This window comes from Rhinopithecus roxellana, chromosome 7 (genome assembly GCF_007565055.1).
Source record: "Rhinopithecus roxellana isolate Shanxi Qingling chromosome 7, ASM756505v1, whole genome shotgun sequence".
Lineage (NCBI taxonomy): Eukaryota > Metazoa > Chordata > Mammalia > Primates > Cercopithecidae > Rhinopithecus > Rhinopithecus roxellana.
Genome location: NC_044555.1, coordinates 93,815,407 through 93,833,137, shown reverse-complemented (window position 1 = coordinate 93,833,137; position 17,731 = coordinate 93,815,407). Strand labels below are relative to the sequence as shown.

Here is a 17,731-nt window from a genome sequence, read left to right as displayed (position 1 = left end):
AATTCCTGGGCTCAAGCTCTTCTTGTGCTTTGGCCTCCCAAAATGCTGAGATTATAAGTATGAGCCACCATGTCAAGCCTACTGTAAAACTTTAATAATACTTATTTTCAGAATTCTCTGCAACAAAACAAATATATATATTTATATAATATATAAATATATATTATATATTATATATATTTTTATATATACACACATGCACACACATGCACACACACACACACAATTTTTTACCGTGATGTAGCCTCAGGTCCTGAGAACATGTGTCCCCCAAATCTCTTTAGATTGTAGCTTCTTAGGGTCTTCTTGCTCTGAGGAGACAGAACAGTTGCTGCTCTACCATTTGTTTTTCACATGCTTAGAATAAAATTATGATATCTTCCTCAGACTTCTTATATACAGTTTCTTTCATCTTTCCTTCTGATTCTGATTTCTCGATTTTTGCCCTGTGGTTTCTTCTGAAAATATAAATCCTCCATGCTGCTTTCAGTTTGAATAGTGCTTTGCAATCTGTAAAGCATTGTGCAAATGTAAGTTATTTTATTATTATGAAGGTGGCAGACCCTTGAACTGTGGTTTTTCTTTTCTTTTTTTTGGCAGTCTTGCTCTGTCACCCAGGCTGGAGTGCAATGGCATGATCATGGCTCACTGCAGCCTTGACATCCTAGGCTCAAGTGATCCTCTCACCTCAGCCTCCTGAGTAACTGGGACTACAGGCAAGCACCACCATACCTGGCTAACGTTTTAAATGTTTTGTATAGATGGGGTCTTGCTATTTTGCATAGGCTAGTCTTGAACTCTGGGACTCAAGTGATCCTCCCACCTTGGCTTCCCAAAGTGCCGGGATTACAGACATGAACTGTATTCTTATGAAAGCAGTCCAATGCTTGTTTTTAATGGTTCTTGGACAATTGTCGTTGTTGCTGAAAAGTTTTAAGTCTATGTTTTTATACTCTATGGTCCATATTTCATCACTTTTCTAATTCTTATAACCATTTTCTTTAAATTCAGCTCTGCTGAACATATGCAAGTAGAGAATGAAGAGCCAAATAAATGTACTACTTCAGTTTCTACATCAGAAGGTATTTTTAAGATACAGACTTTTCTTGAGAAGTTAAAAAATGTTTATAAATAGTTGAACATTAGGCTTTTATTCAGATTGCCTATCATCTATTCCTTTTCAGTATTTCAAGTGTAGTAAGATTGATAATCAGAAATACTTTTTTAGAAGTTACTTTTTTATTTGTATTTTTTATAGAAAAAAAGTAGTCTAGTCATTCAAGTGAAAGGTCCAAGAAAGGAAGAAAAAAAAAAATTTATTGGAAAGAAAACACAAGAAATATTCTGAAGATAGCAACAGTGACTCCAATTCTGAAACAGACTCTAGTGGTAAGAAAGCCAACAGCATTCTGTAAGCCTTGCTTCAAAACTAGTTTTATTTCTTAAAACTTATTTTAGAAGAAGGTTCCTGAAAATAATAACAATACTGAAGAGTTTTTGAACACTTGCTAACCTTGTGCCAGGCATCCCCGTAAGTGCTTTATATTCATTATTGCCATCTAATCCATAAATAACTGTAGGGTACTTCTTATAGATGAGGAAATGGTGACAGAGCAGGTTATAAGTACTATCCCCAAGGTCACACAGTTGGGATTCAAACCTAAGCAATTTGACTCCAGATTGGTTGTGCATAGTTGTACAAAGCACATGGCACCAGACCACGTCAGGGGATTGGGCTGTACCAAAGTAAGCCTTACAGGGCTGCATCAGCCCAGTGGAAGGGCTTTTTGGTGTAAATCTCATGCCCAGTGGGCACTGCTGTACAGTTTTAAAAAGGCACTGCCTTTAGACTGGCTGCCAATTTATGGAAGGCACCCCATCTGGGGTAGTGCATCACAAAAGCCACCTTTTTTATGCCCTCTCCTGGCTAATAATTGACCAGAGGGTGCTTCCTCTTGGTTGGCATATTCCACAAAGGCTCTGCTTCCTCTGATATTGCCCCAGTTTCCTGGTCCCCAATGTCACTTTACTTCCTTGCTACTGGAAAACCAAACTTTCTTAAAGCACACATCTAAGCATGTCAGTCTCATACTCAAAATCCTTCAATAGTTCTCCATAGCCCTCAGGGTAAAGTTCAGACCCTGACTGATCCTTCTGTAATCACATATACCCTGTCACTCTTTCTTGCACCATACTCTGTAGCCTGAAAACTAACTAACTAACTAACTTCCTTCTTTCTTTCCTTCCTTCCTCCCTCCCTCCCTCCCTCCCTCCCTCCCTCCCTCCTTCCTTCCTTCCTTCCTTCCTTCCTTCCTTCCTTCCTTCCTTCCTTCCTTTTCAGGGCCTCCCTCTGTCACCCAGGCTGAAGGGCAGTGGCTCGATCTCTGCTCACTGCAACCTCCACCTCCAGGGTTCAAGTGATTCTCCTGCCTCAGCCTTCCGAGTAGCTGTGACCACAGGCAGGTGCCACCATGCCCAGCTATTTTTTTTTAAATTTGTAGAGGTGAGGTCATGCTGTGCTGCCCAGGCTAGAACTGCTTTCTGTTTCCTCAGTATTCCATGTTCTTTCTCTTGACTCTATTACTTGGTAGAGAGGCCCTCTGTCTACAATACCAGTCTCTTTTTCCAACAAGCTTGGCTTACTCATTGCAACAATGGGCATGCAGTACTTTTGTAATCAAATAACTACTCTAAGAGCCACCTTTCCTGGTCAACCATTCCTCAACCACCCTCCTCAAATCAGTCTGATTTTGAGACTCCTCTGTGTGTCCAGAGCAACCCAAGCTTCCTTCTGTCACTCTGGATTGTATCAATCTCTTTACCTATTTGTCTCCTCCATTAGACTGAGCTCCTAGAAAGCGTTCTCCTTCCCCACTCCAACACACACGTAGTTTTCTTTCCCTTTTTATCATGAAAATCTTCAAATGTTCAGAAAAGTAAAGGGAATAGTGTAATTAATACTATATACTTTAGTACTCAGGTTTAACATTTGTTAGCATTTTGACATATTTGCTTCAAATATAGATTTTTCACTAAGGTATTCAAAGTAAATTACAAATGTCATCACACTTCAATACAAAATGTATCTATGCATCTCTTTAAAATGATATTTTCTTACTTAACCATAATACCATTAACTTATGAAAAAATTAACATTAATTTCTTGTATCATCTAATACCTAATGTGACTTTAATAATGTATATATCCCCAGTGCCTAGCACAGTTCCTGACAATAGTAATAAATGTTTGAATGAATAAATTTCTGTGTAACAACAAATGAGAGACAGCAAAAGCATATGTATTTACTCAAAAGTATTGAGGTTTTAAAGGTAACTTTTTCAAAATTATAATGTGTTTTAATTTGCAGATGAAGACACAAAAATGAGAGCAAAGACAGCTAAGAAAAAGGAAAAGAAACACAGATGGCCAGATTTTTTCCTTTAATTTTTATTATGGAAAAGATCAAATGTGTATAAACATACATAGAATGGTATAATGATCCCTCAGGCACATAGCACCCAGCTTGAACAATTAACAACTTGTGGGAAATTGCCACTGCCCCCTAATTAATTTGAAACCAATCCCAGGTATAATGTCATTTATCAACAATCAGCATGTTTCTCTAAAAGATAGTGTATTAGTCTGTTTTCACACTGCTATAAAGACATACTTGAGACTGGGTAATTTATAAAGAAAAGAGGTGTAATCGGTTCATAGTTCTGCATGGCGTGGGAGGCCTCAGGAAATTTACAATCGTGGCGGAAGCCAAAGGGGAAGCAAGGCACATCTGACATGGGAGCAGGAGAGAGAGTGAGACGGGGGAAGCACCAGACACTTAACAGACAACCAAATCTCATGAAAACTCACTCAGTATCATGACAACAGCATGGGAGAAACCCATCCATTCAATTACCTCCCAACAGACCCCTCCCTCGACATGTGGAGATTACAATACAAGATGCGATTTGGGTGAGGACAGAGCCATACCATATCAGATGCACATTCTTTTTCTAAAAACATAACTACAATACCATTATCATGCCTAAAAAAATTAACAATAACTCCTCAACTCTCATCACACTCCATTTTTAAATTTTTGTTGCTTTCTAGCCTGGCAGTTTCACATGAGGAAGACAGCATAAAGAAACCAAGGTCTGACTGCTTCTTTTTGATGAGAATATGAATCAGGGAACTACCTCCTCCCTCTTGCTTCTCCTAGCACTAAACAAAAGGTTCCCTTTTTGTGTTTTTATCATCAGGAACCAGGGTCCTTTCAAGGAGGTTGAATGAGACAAAATACATTTAAACACATGATTGTCAGCTTCTGAGCTGGAGAATATGCAACGATATGCCTTCTGGGCTGGCGATGGAAGAGAAAAGGGAGAACGGCCTCATTCTGGCTTTGGTGGAGTCTCCTCTTGTGTTTCATTTGATGCAGAGGACCTTTGGGCCAGAGTGGTTCCTATTTCCCTATGTCCTCCACAGAAAGGGAGGACAGTGAACAGAATTTGGAATATACTAGATAGATGTTTGGCTGCCACCTTCCCATAGAGCCCTATGAGTAGCTTCTTAGGAAGATTTCTTTAGACTACAGGGTTGTGTCTGAGCTCTTCAGCACAAATGGAGACGGGCCCTGTCTTGAAACACTGTTCTTTTACTAGGGACTTTCCCCACCCCCATTTTGCATATGTATGTATGTGAGATGTACAGGGCCTATTGGTGATTGAGGAATGTCAGCTCATAAAATGAGGCTTCCTTGTAATTCTGTTTAAATGACTTTTCCTTTGAAATTCTTATCCATACCTTATTTGGCACACAAAACAGATATACAGTTGACCCTTGAACAACGCAGGTTAGAGCTGCATTTGTCCACTTACATGTGGATTTTTTTCAATAGAGTTGCCCCCGCCCCTCCCCCGCCATATCCATAGGTTTCACACCCGCAACCAAATGCAGATCGAAAATACAGTATTCGTGGGATGCAAAACCTGCAGATAGGTAAGGCCAACTTTTTGTATACTTGGATTCTGCAGGGCCAAATGTAGGGCTTGAGTATGCATGGATTTTGGTATCTGCAGGGGTCCTGGGAACCAATGTTTACAAGGAATTCACAGCTTTGTTTTAATATAAAATGTGCCTTATAAAAAATGGTGCACTGACTTTTTTGTTTATTCAATTCATTTAACAGACATTTGGTGAACTGTACTTGAGGATGTGCCATGCAGAATTTGAATCTGGCAGAAAAATATTTTGGAAAAATTTGTAAAAAACAGGCCTAAGAAAATGGAGACCACAAATGAATGCTGATGACAGGGGCCTATACCAGGCCAAACAAAGTCAGGGCAAAGCAAGGCATAGACAGAGGAGGCAAGGACAGCATGGGAAGCCTGGATATTCTAGGCTGCAGTGGCACTACAAGAACCCAACTCCAATTGGGCTCCTGAACAAGGATGGCATTATAGGGCCCATCCAAGATTTCGATGACAGGGAGATCGATGGCAATGGGTGACAAATATCGAAAATCTAAAGCCTTCTGATATCTTCTCTACTTGATCTTCCTAATCTTAAACCAAACCTTCAAAGGGAGAAAGAGAATTGGTTCAGTATATTTAACAGTTCATATCTTAATAGAAAAATATAACATGCAAATCTATGTGCTATTGAAATTTTAAACCACAATGGGAGAGACTATTATGTTATTACTAAAATATCTTAGGAAAGTTAACACTGCAAACCTTCCCTTCAGCTCACCCTTAGTGAGAATAGACTATTTGCCAAGCTCTGGACTAGGCCTCTGGCTTTGTTTTGTAAACCAAAAAGTATCTGAGAGAGGTCTCAATCAATTTAGAAAATTTATCTTGCCAAGGTTAAGTATGCACCTGTGACACAGCCTCAGGAGATCCTCACGACATATACCCAAGGTGGTCGGGGCACAGCTTGGTTTTATACCTTTTAGGGAGACATGAGACCAATCAATATATGTAAGATACACATTGGTTCAGTCCAAAAAGGCAGGACAACTCGAAGTGGGGAGGGGACTTCCAGGTCATAGGTAGAGACAAATGGTTGCATTCTTTTGAGTTTCTGATTATTCTTTCACTGAATACACAATTTACAGGAATATTCACTTATCCCTTAGTCTAGCTTAGTCAAACAATAGGACAAAGGAAGCAATCAGATATCCTTTAGTCTCACGTGAGGAGAGGAATGACTTTGAGTTCTGTCTGTTCACAAGGAATTTCCTTGTGAGCAAATTGTGAGGGAGGTACATAGCTTTTTAAGAAATCTTTGTAGTTATTTTATTTAGGAATAGAACAGTAGGCAGGTTTGTCCTGTCCAGCTTGACCTTTCCCAGCTTGACTTTTCCCTTTGGCTTAGTGATTTTGGGGTCCCGATATATATTTTGTTTTTACATTCCCCCCACCCTGTTTTAAAAATCTTTCAGAGAAAGCATTTTAGAAGAAAATGAGTCCTCTAGTCTTAGGTTTGTCTGATCTCTCATGGCTACGATGCTTTATTCCTAGATGAGTAGGTCCCATGTTATTAGAAAAGCTCATGTTTAGCAGGTTGTAAAGTCTCATGTCCTATGAAGAGAAAACGGGGAGGAAGGGAGAAAAGCAACAACAAACAAGCAAGAACAATCCTGGAAAATCTATATAGGCCATATTACTCTGAAGTCCATGCATCAGTAGGCAGGTATGAAAGTGGTTTATGTATGTAAATAGGTTGCTGTTATTTTCTTCTGAAGTTGTCTAGCTTCAGTTTGCAGGGCTTGAAGAAAGCACAGCTTAATTTTTCGTGATTTTAAATGAGGAAAAATGGGGAAGAAGGGAAAGGAAAGAAGGACAATTTGAAAACATCATCTTGGAGACTTGTAGCCAGGAAAAATTTTAGAATTCAGTCTAAACTATAGAAAATAGTAAAAATTGAAAAGTTGAAAACTAGGCAAGACTGGAATCTAACAGGTATACTATAGTTTATTTTGAAACTTTTTTTTTCTCTCTCTAGTCCTGTTTTCACTAAAGACAAATCATAGGACAAATTCATTTGCAAAATAAGTTTTAGTCTTATGGCTGGAGTATTTGCATAAAGTCAGCAAGAATAATTATTTGTCATATAGTCTTCTCTTTTTTAAAAATTGGCTTTGCTGGAACTTTATTCCACAAGGAATCTCAAATTCAACTTGAATGCCTTAAGCCCAACCTGTGCCTGCAAATACTTGTATTAATTGGGTGAATTCCTCACCTCAAGGTCCCAAGAAAACTTGGGTCTCCTGGGCCTGTCAGAAAGTGGCATTCTTTACTTACCACATGTTAGGAGACTGTACAGGGACTGTGTAGATAAGGTATGAGGATAGCTTTTACAAGGGGCTTTTATTGGCCCTGTAAGTCAACTTCGATTTCTTAAAGGAATCTGTATCCGAAAGTATGTTATTCCTGTCAATACCTTGGTAAAATAACCAGTTTTTCCAGTTGTGTCCTGTTACAAAAGAAAATAGATTCGTATTGCACTTATGCAAATAACTATATTGCTGTAAGTTAAGAATATGCACAACTAGTTTCCAAATTTTGGAGAGATCAGGTAGAGAGAAATATGCTCTAAATTTTGTTTATACGAGTATACTTAAGTGTTAAAAGCTGTAAATAGCTCTAAAGAAAAGTTTTCTTGGCTCTGATAAACAAAGGATGAGCAACATTTTGAGCAAAAGTCATAATTATTTCAGTTTTCTATTAGTTCAGTCTATGCAATTAACTCCTGTTCTGCTTGATAATCATGAACATTTCAGCTCTCCATGGGAGCCTTGGAAGTTTTTCCTCTATTCTAGTGTCACAGTCTCCAAAGTTATCAGAAATGTGCATTCAAGAGCACCTGTCAGAGTCCTATGCTGATTATAAAACCACCTTTTGAAAAGGATGAAAGTGGCCGGGCGCAGTGGCTCACGCCTGTGATCCCAGCACTTTGAGAGGCCGAGGCAGGTGGATCACAAGGTCAGGAGATTGAGACCATCCTGGCTAACATGGTGAAACCCCATCTGTACTAAAAATACAAAAAAATAAATAAATTAGCCAGGTGTGGTGGTGGGCGCCTGTAGTCCCAGCTACTTGGGAGGCTGAGGCAGGCAGGAGAATGGCATGAACTCAGGAGGTGGAGCTTGCAGTGAGCCAAGATCGCACCACTGCACTCCAGCCTGGGCAACAGAGTGAGACTCCATCTAACAAAAAAAAAAAAAAAAAAAAAGGATGAAAGTAAAATAACTGTGGATGAAAAAATCTTAGAACAGTCATAGTTAAAGAGACAATTGACAAGGAAATTTAGTTACTTCTGTGGCATACAACAATTTAAGATAATAATCACAATTACCACTGATAACATGCTAAGACACATCAGAATCACAGGAATTTCATACAATTCTGGAACACATACTAATAACACATTTATATAAATATAATACAAAGAAAGTTAAACACTTTCATATTTAACAGTACTTCTGTATGATTTTATTATACCAAATAAACCAAAGATGTCTCTTTTGGACTTCAGGAGACTAATATCAAAAAATTAATGAAGTCTGAAGTTAAAATTTGATTTTGAAAAGTTTGTCAAATATAAATAGTTTAAAACACATGATATTACAAAATAGGATCACAGGTCATTGTAAAATAAGTCATTTAGCCAAAGTAATAACTCGATTTTTTTAAAAAGGTAAAAGCCTTTATTCTTTGAGACAGGAGACTTAATTTCCAAAACAGTCAGTCCTAATAAAGATGGTGTGAGTCCCAATTAAATTTGTTTTTCAAAATTTTATAAACAACCTATAAAATTTTAATCATCTTGACCATAAGATATAATTTTCATAAGTCTTTTTTATAACCTTTATAACCTTTTATTAAGGAGTGGGTTAATGCTTCAAGAAAACATTGTTAATCTAACACAGGGACCCATATACTAGTCTTACATCAGTGTGCCTTTGACATTGATGGTTAATTTGTAGAGAAACTGAACTTGTCTGTCAAAATTGGCCCTTACAATCTCACACATCCACCTCTCTCGTGATAGTCCCTGGGCCTTGAGGAGTTGAATAGTTTTAATTTCTGGCCTGTGTCTCATGAATGCAGTTTATTTTGATTGGCATCTTCTACTGGCTCTGAAGATGAGGCTTTAACTGCTGTTAGTGTTTAAGATTTAGCAGGACTTGGTCCTTTTTAGACCCAGGAGTCAAAGCCCTGTAACTTAATGGCACAAGGACTTTAAAAGCACATACAGAAAGTTTCATGGATGTAATACCCTCAATTACATTTTTTTAAAATCTCAGTGTTATTTCCAAGCAAACCAAAACTTAGTAATCACAGGAATTATTTTGATAAAGCATAAAATCTGTTTATTAGGCCAGTTACCCAAAGGCAAAAGAAAAGATCTGCAATGTGACTGCTGTTCCCTATGGGGAGTCCATTTAGATAACCTGCAACTCAAAACTAATGAAAAGGGTACTTGAATTAGTTAGACATAGAAAGAGTGTTTCCTGGGTCATAAATGCAAATTTTCTGGTTTATAGAACAATTTAAAGCCAAGAGCACAGAATATTATGTTGGAAGGAAACGTTTTCTTTAGACCTTTACAATAAAACATTTTTAGCATCAGGCCACAACAATTAGAACCTGAAGGGGAAAAAAAACTTACAGGAGCTGAAAATGAGTTGAAGGATAGAGTTATTATTTCAGGACTTTTAAAAGGGAAGAGAAAGCTGAAAACAGTGAGACACAAAAATTAAATTTTGCATTAAAAAATTAAAATGTCTTGTAATTTTAAGAGTAAAGCAATACCTTAAGAAAATTTCATTGTCCTAACCAATTCTTTAGTATATAATTCTTTTTTAATATCAAAACCCAATCTCTAGAAAGACCATTATAAATCATTTCCCTTTAATTATAGCCAATTAGATCATATAAAAGATTTTTTCCATAAATCTTATGACTTATACAGACCATTCATGACATGCTTGGACTTTCTGGTTTATCCTGAACATCCCTCTTTCTTAAACAACCAGTCATTTTATTCTAGAACAACAAAATTTACAATATACGATTCTTTTTCTTTCTTTTTTTTTTTTTTTTTTTTTTGAGACAGTCTTGTCTGTTGCCCAGGCTGGTGTGCAGTGGCACCATCATGGCTCACTGCAGCCTCCACCTCCCAGACTTAAACAATCTGATCCTCCTGCCTCAGCCTACCCAAGTAGCTGGGACTGCAGGCATGCAGCACCATGCCTACCTAATTTTTGTATTTTTTTTGTGGAGATGGTGTTTTGCACTTTTGCCTAGGCTGGTCTTGAACTCCTGGGTTCAAGCAATCCACCCACCTCAGCCTCCCAAAGTGCTGGGATTATAGGCATGAGCTACTGTACCTGGCCTAATATTATTTCTCATATAAAATTATTTTTCTTTAAGCTTTTATTTATTTATTTATTTATTTTAATCAAAAATACCTCTTCATACTTACCTGGCAGGGGAGATACCATGATCACGAAGGTGGTTTTCCCAGGGCGAGGCTTATCCATTGCACTCCGGATGTGCTGACCCCTGCAATTTCCCCAAATGTGGGAAACTCGACTGCATAATTTGTGGTAGTGGGGGACTGCGTTCGCGCTTTCCCCTAAAAAAAAAAAAAAACCTCTTATTTCCTGGTTTCTTTTATCTTGTTTTACATATAACCTTTAAATAAGCTTTCAGTTAGACAAAAGTAATTCATATTTAAATAAAAGCACACTTTCTTTTTTTAGAAAGAATGTTTTCCTATTATATTTTTTATTGGAAAATACCCATTTAATGAAATATCTATTATTTAGTTTAATATAAATTTAGATTCTAAATTATGACAAATTTGTCTATAAGTATCTCATTATATTTACCTAATTTATTTTAATTGTTTACCTAGATTATTTATGAAAACTGTGATAGTCATCATTTAAAATTATTTCCCTGTCAAGCATTTTATAGCCTGTGAATTTCAGGTGTTTAAGTAAGAACCTTAAGATTAAATATATGGTTATCTTACTAAATAATCCAAAATTTAGCTGTTTACATTAAAGCAGTATTAACATCTTATTTATCAAGAATTACACAAGCAAATATCATTCTGTTTTGAACTGGGTTTATAGTTTAACCCTTATGCCAAATTTTGACACCTTATAGTGTTTGGCAGGGATAAGTATGAAATCTCTTGATTTGTAAGTGCAAACAAAAATGTATGCCGACAATTCTTAAGACATTTCTGATATTATTTTACCAATAATTGTAAAGCTAGCTTATTAAAGATTTTAAGTCACATGAACTTGAAAAGCATTTGGGCTTATTTAATTTATGAGTACTACTTAGCTTTAAGCCAATTTGGTACCTTGTGACCAAAAATACATAATAAAATGCGTGCATGTACATATAAACACACACATACACACTCATACAAAGATCCTATAGCTTTTAATTCAGAACTCTAGCCATGAAATAGTAATACAAACTCACCAGTTTGCAAACAATAGCAAAAAAAATGGTTGGATGCAAACGGTGAATTTTATCTCAGTAGAAAAGTAACAGCAGACTTAAAGCAGGTAGAAAAGAAAGCTCCCACTCATCACCCAGGGGTGCCTTTCAGCTGGGAGGAGCAAAATGCCCTTTCATTTCGGAGCTGAGGAAACTCAGTCTCTCATTTATCTATGAAAACAACAGTTCAGTTCCTCATGCAAATGTGCAGACAAGTCAATTGAGATTAATTTCAGGATGAAAGGCAACTAAGAAGACAGTTTAGAATGAACCTCTGAACTAGAATTATGATCCTAAACAGTTTCCTAGGAGGAAAAAAACTCAGCTGAGAACAGTTCCTGTAAACTGTCCTCAGCCACTCTTAACTTTGTAGCTCTCATTTGCCATTACATATGCCAAGGTCAAATCCTCTTACAGTACAAGGTAATCTCTAGTACTGCCAAAAGCCAAAGAGGTCAGGTAATGCAATACAGGAGAACAGAGCTTTAGACCTACAAAGAATCTGCCCATGACTCTTGAAACTCTACAAAGAAAACAGAACACTCCAAAGAGGCATGAATAGTGCCTTCGTTTTGAGTTCTTTGAGGGGTTTGACTCATTAGAAGCCTTCTCTAGATTTTTTCTTGGTCGACGATGGCAAAGGGGAAGGAGGAATAGGGTGAAAGAAAAGTAAGACAGGAAGCAGACACAGAAACTAAACACTTTTTTTCTTTTTCTTTTTCTTTTTGCAGCTGCAAGGAGTTTTAGCCAATTCAGAGGCCTTGTTCCCCACAATTTGGAATTCTCATTCAGATTTGACCAAACTGGGTAGAGTTGGTCAAATCTGATGGGAGAAAGACCGAAACAATAACAAAAAAACCGCAACAGTATGATCACTGAGTATTCTAATGGTAAAGAGAAATTAAGACCAGCTGGTTGTCAATTTTAACCTTTAGTTATTAAGGAGAATTTCCAAGACAAAAAAAAAAATCAGTTATTTATGTAGAAATGGGTCTCAGACTGAAGACTGCTCTCTACCATCCTAGCAGTGGGAAGAAACTCAAACTTGCCGTCCTTGTTGGAAGCAAGCTCAAACTCCAGAAAGGAGTTGCCTGCTTTCCATCGTCATGGAAGCAGGAAAACTTGCCTGCCTTGTTGGAAGCAAGTAAAACTCCAGAGAAGGAGTTGTACAGCAAAATATACTTCAGATCTCAATGAAATTTTGGGAGATCAGGGATTCTCTGGAGGGAGGGGAGCTCCCAGGCCTCAGGAAATTGTCCTATTGGTTTGAGCTATAAAGATAGCTCAAGTTGGTACCAAGTACCAACAGGAGATTTGCCAAAGGTCAGGGCCACCTCCACTGAGTCCCTTCGTGGTCACCAATTTGTAAACCAAAAAGTATCTGAGACAAGTCTCAGTCAATTGAGAAAATTTATTTTGCCAAGTGTCAGGTCCAGGGGCAGGTTCCAGCCCATGCTGAGGTCGAAAGGAAGTAGGTGGATTGGTGGCAGATAGCTGAAAGAACACTCGGGTCAAGGGAGTGGGGGGCATAGGCAGGTGAAAGATGGTTTTATTCAGCAGCTCTCTTACACTGTCTGTCTCTGTCTTCGCTAACTGCTGCAGCAACTCCCACGCACAGCCGCACGGCCAGCTCTCCCTTCAGGGTCAGCAGCTTAACTCTTTCCCTCTGGGTGCAAGCAAGCCAAACTGTGTCCTGGCTTCCCGCTGTCCATCTGCAAGACAGCTCTGGCTCTCTCTCTTTTTCTAGGTGCATCTGTACAGCGTCAGCAGGGTAGTTGTACCTTTTGCAGACAATAGTGGCTCTGAGCTGGGTGATGAGCCTTCCCTTGTAATGGCTACATGGCTGTGATTATATAACAAGTGGAGTTATGTGCCTGTATGCCAAACTTGTTGAGTCATGCAGGATGTTTACCTCAGCCTATGTCTGCCTGGCTTCAGTGCAGCCATGTTCCTTACACCAAGGTTAAGGATGCGCCTGTGACACAGCCTCAGTATGTCCTGACAACATGTGCTCAAGGTGGTTGGGATACAGCTTGGTTTTACGTGTTTTAGGGAGACATGAGACATCGATTAATATATGTAAGATGTACATTGGTTTGGTCCAGAAAGGTGGGACAACTCGAAGCAGGGAGGGGGCATCCAGGTCATAGGTAAATAAGAGACAAATGGTTGCATTCTTTTGAGTTTCTGATTAGCGTTTCACTGAATGCACAATTTACAGGAATAGTCACTTATGCCTTAGTCTGGCTTAGTGAAACAATAGGGCAAAGGAAGCAATCAGATATGCATTTGTTGCACAGGAACAGAGGGATGACTTTGAGTTCTGTCTGTCCTTTGTCCATAAGGATTTTCCTTATGGGCAAATTATGAGAGAGGTATGTAGCTTTTGAACAAATCTTTGTAACTATCTTATTTAGGAATAGAATGAGAGGCAGCTTTGTCTGATACAGTTTCCAGCTTGACTTTTCCCTTTGGCTTAGTGATTTGGGGGTTCCGAGATTTATTTTCCTTTCAAAGTTTCTACCCACTTTTAATACTCTTTCATTTTTTTCCAAGTCTTGGATGCAAACCTAGCTAATGAATTGCACTGTGTCCTTTCTGTTAATGCTATGCTTGGTAACAGAATAAAGAAATATTAGTGTCTTGACAACTCACTATCAGCTGTCCAACTGTTCTGCCCCTCCTTACTACAAATAGTGTCACTCTGGTCATGGGAGAAGCTAAGCATCATAAAAACTGAATCTTTTAAAAGTCATATTGAGGGAAATAGTCCTGTGATATTATAATATATTAGATCTTTGTCCCTGGTTCCCATCACAAAGCTCCTAAAACCCTTGAAATTTCCTGACAAATAGAATTATCTTTTTATTTATAATGTGTCCCTTTGGATTACATCTGAGTTTATGCTAATGATATAACTCAGAGTGTGCCTCCTAGGTAGCCCAGGATAGGGCCAGTCACCTGAAAAAACAGGTAATAGAGGATTAGAGGATTGGCAAGTTGGAACTTTCAGCCTCACCCACCAACATCCAGGAAAGGTGGGAAAGCAGGGCTAAGGGATGAGTTCTATAAAAACTTTTTTTAGTAAGTTTTTTTTCTAGGCATAGTGGCTCATGCCTGTAATTCCAGCACTTTGGAAAGCTAAGGTAGAAAAGTATTGCTTCAGGGCAGGATTTCAAGTTCAGCCTGGGTAACATAGCAAGACCCCCATCTCTACAAGAAAATTTTTTTTTTTTAATTATCGATGCATGATGATGCATACCTGTAGTCCTAGCTACTCGGGAGGCTGAGGTGGGAGGATCGCTTGACCCCAGGAGTTCATGGCTGCAGTGAACTATGATCAGGTCACTGCACTGAAGCCTGGGTCACAGAGTGATACCCTGTCTCTAAAAATAATAATAAAAACATAAAATGAAGTATTTTTCATTGACATGATTTTGTACACATTTATAGGGTATAATGTGGTGTGTGTGTGTTTGGAAGATAGGGTCTCCACTCTGTTGCCCTCACTGGAGTACAGTCGCTTGATTATAACTCACAGCAGCCTTGGACTCCTGAGCTCAATGGATTCTCCTGCCCCAGCCTTCTAAGTAGTTAGGACTACAGGTACACACCACCATGCCCAACTAATTTTTAAAATTTTTTTGTAGAAATGGGGTATCACTATGATGCCTAGGCTTGTCGCAAACTCCTGGCCTCAAGCGATCCTCCTGCCTTGATCTCACAAAGTGTCAGGACTACAGGTATGAGCCACTGCACCCAGCCTAATGTAACTTTTTTTTTTTTTTTTTTTTTGAGACGGAGTCTTCGCTCTGTCGCCCAGGCTGGAGTGCAGTGGCCGGATCTCAGCTCACTGCAAGCTCTGCCTCCCGGGTTTACGCCATTCTCCTGCCTCAGCCTCCCGAGTAGCTGGGACTACAGTCGCCGCCACCTCACCCAGCTAGTTTTTTGTATTTTTTAGTAGAGACGGGGGTTTCACCGTGTTAGCCAGGATGGTCTCGATCTCCTGACCTTGTGATCCGCCTGTCTCGGCCTCCCAAAGTGCTGGGATTACAGGCTTGAGCCACCGCGTCCGGGCTGTAATTTTGTTTTGATACATGTATACATTGTGTAATGATCAAATGATCAGAGTAATTAGCATATCCATCACCTCAAACATGTATTATTTCTTTGTGATAGGAACATATAAATCCTCTCTTCTAACTATTTTGAGATCTACAACACCTTGTTGTTTACTGTAGTCACCCTACTGTGCTATAGGACACCAGAACTATAAAAACTCTTGAACAATGAGATTTGATGAGCTTCCAGATTGCTGAACACACAGAGGTGCCTGGAAGGTTATACACCTAGAGAGAGAGTAGAAGCTCTGTACCCTTCTCCTGATAGCTTGCCCTATGCATCTTTTCCATTTTGTTGTTATTCTGTATCCTTTATAATAAGCTAGTAAATGTAAGTAAGTGTTTCTGAGTCTTGTGAGCCACTCTAACAAATTAATTGAACCTGAGGAGGGGATTATAGGACCCTGCAATTTATACCCAGGGAGTCAGAAGTGGCAATCTAGTGCTTGTGACTGGCATCTGAAATGGGAGTCGCAATCTCATTGGACTGAGCCATTAACCCATAGGATCTAACACTATCTCCAGGTAGACAGTGTCAGAATTGAATTAAATCATAAGACACCCAGTTGGTGTTCACTGGAGAATCTGATGTCAAAAGTGTTTTGTGCTGAGTATTAACTGTGTGTGAAAGTAGAGGAAAAAAACCATTTGCTTTTTTTTTTTTTTTTCTTGACACAGGATCTTGCTCTGTTGTCCAGGCTGCAGTGCAGTGGTACAGTCATGGCTCACTGCAGTCCTGATCTCCTACCTCAGCCTCCAGAGTAGCTGGGAATACGGGTGCACACCACCACACGCAGCTAATTTTTAAATTTTTTTGTAGAGACAGGGACTCACTATGCTGCCCAGACGTCTTGAACGCCTGGGCTCAAGAGAGCCTCTTGCCTCAGCCTCCCAAAATGCTGGGATTGCAGGCATAAACCACCACAGCCAGCCATTTTTTTTAAGACAGCTGGCTGGCTAGTTACCTAGCTGGCTATCTATCTCTAATTATTTATTACTCATTTATTTATCTATCATTCTATCAGTTTGTCTATGTATTTACTTATCTACCTGTGTATTTATTTATTTAGAGATGGGAGTCACTGTGTTGCTCAGACTGGTGTCAAACTCCTGGTCTCAAGCAATTATTTCACCTCAGCCTCCTAAGTGTCTGGGATCACAGGCTCCAGTCACCATGTCTGGCTACACTGGATTTTTAGACAGAAGGTTTGCTTCAAGTATGATTAAGGGGTAATTCATTCTCTGTAACCTCTTGAGAATTAAAAAGATTTTATGGCAATGGAGGCCTGATAATGGGGCCAAGGGTATTTGTGGCTTGTCTTACGGGACACAAGAGTTGCTGAAGCCCTGGATACTGCCTTGTTATTTTAGCCTTTAATGCTAAGGAAAGGTGCTAAGGAAAGGTTAGCCTAACTAGGTTCAAATTCATTAGAACTCAAGATTTCTGCCCAGCCAGTAGTTTGGAGAAGAGGTATACCATTGTCAATCCTGCATACTCCAATCCAACCCCACCCTCCCAACCTTCTTGGGTTCAGGACACTGTCAGCTAACCCTGTTCTAGCTTACAGGTTCAGGATTCTGGACAGAGACTGATGTTGCCAAGTGGTGGGGCAGCTGAGGCCCTGCTAGCCCCAGTCCAAAACTAGGAGATCCCATTCCCATTGGAACAGGAATTAAAAGAAATTAAAGAGTGTGTAAGCAGAAATTCAGTTGTATGTAAGAAAACCCAGTTCCCTCTGAGAAAGAGAAAGAGCTGGAATCCTTTAAAAACTAACTGCCTATTTTTCTGTGGCTAGTGAGCTTTATCTCTCCTCCCTTCCCAAGCATTGTGAATACCCCGATTCCCTAGCTGTGCAGCTGCAAGGTCACTAGACAGATAAATAAACTCAAGTCACAAAACATGTTTTTCCTTAAAAAGTAAGAAATGATGTAATGCATGTCTCAGTTGAATAACTGCCTTTGTTTCTCGCTTCCATCTGCACAGATCTCCCCCCACCCCACAAAATGCTTTAAAAGGTAACTTAACTCTTTGTTCGGGGCTCAGTCCTTTGGATGTTAATCCGACTGGGCTGGTGTAC

The 17,731-nt window shown here is 39.1% G+C and overlaps 1 protein-coding gene and 1 non-coding gene across 5 annotated transcripts in view; both read left to right on the top strand.

Annotated features, from left to right (window-relative positions):
- LOC104662663 (putative uncharacterized protein CXorf42) overlaps positions 1 to 17,731 on the top strand; it is a 111,231-nt gene that overhangs the window by 3,674 nt on the left and 89,826 nt on the right. The gene's annotated exons all lie outside the window — the stretch shown is intronic.
- LOC115898933 lies at positions 10,488 to 10,651 on the top strand. The gene has a single exon (XR_004058581.1). It is a non-coding gene; the product is annotated as a U1 spliceosomal RNA (small nuclear RNA).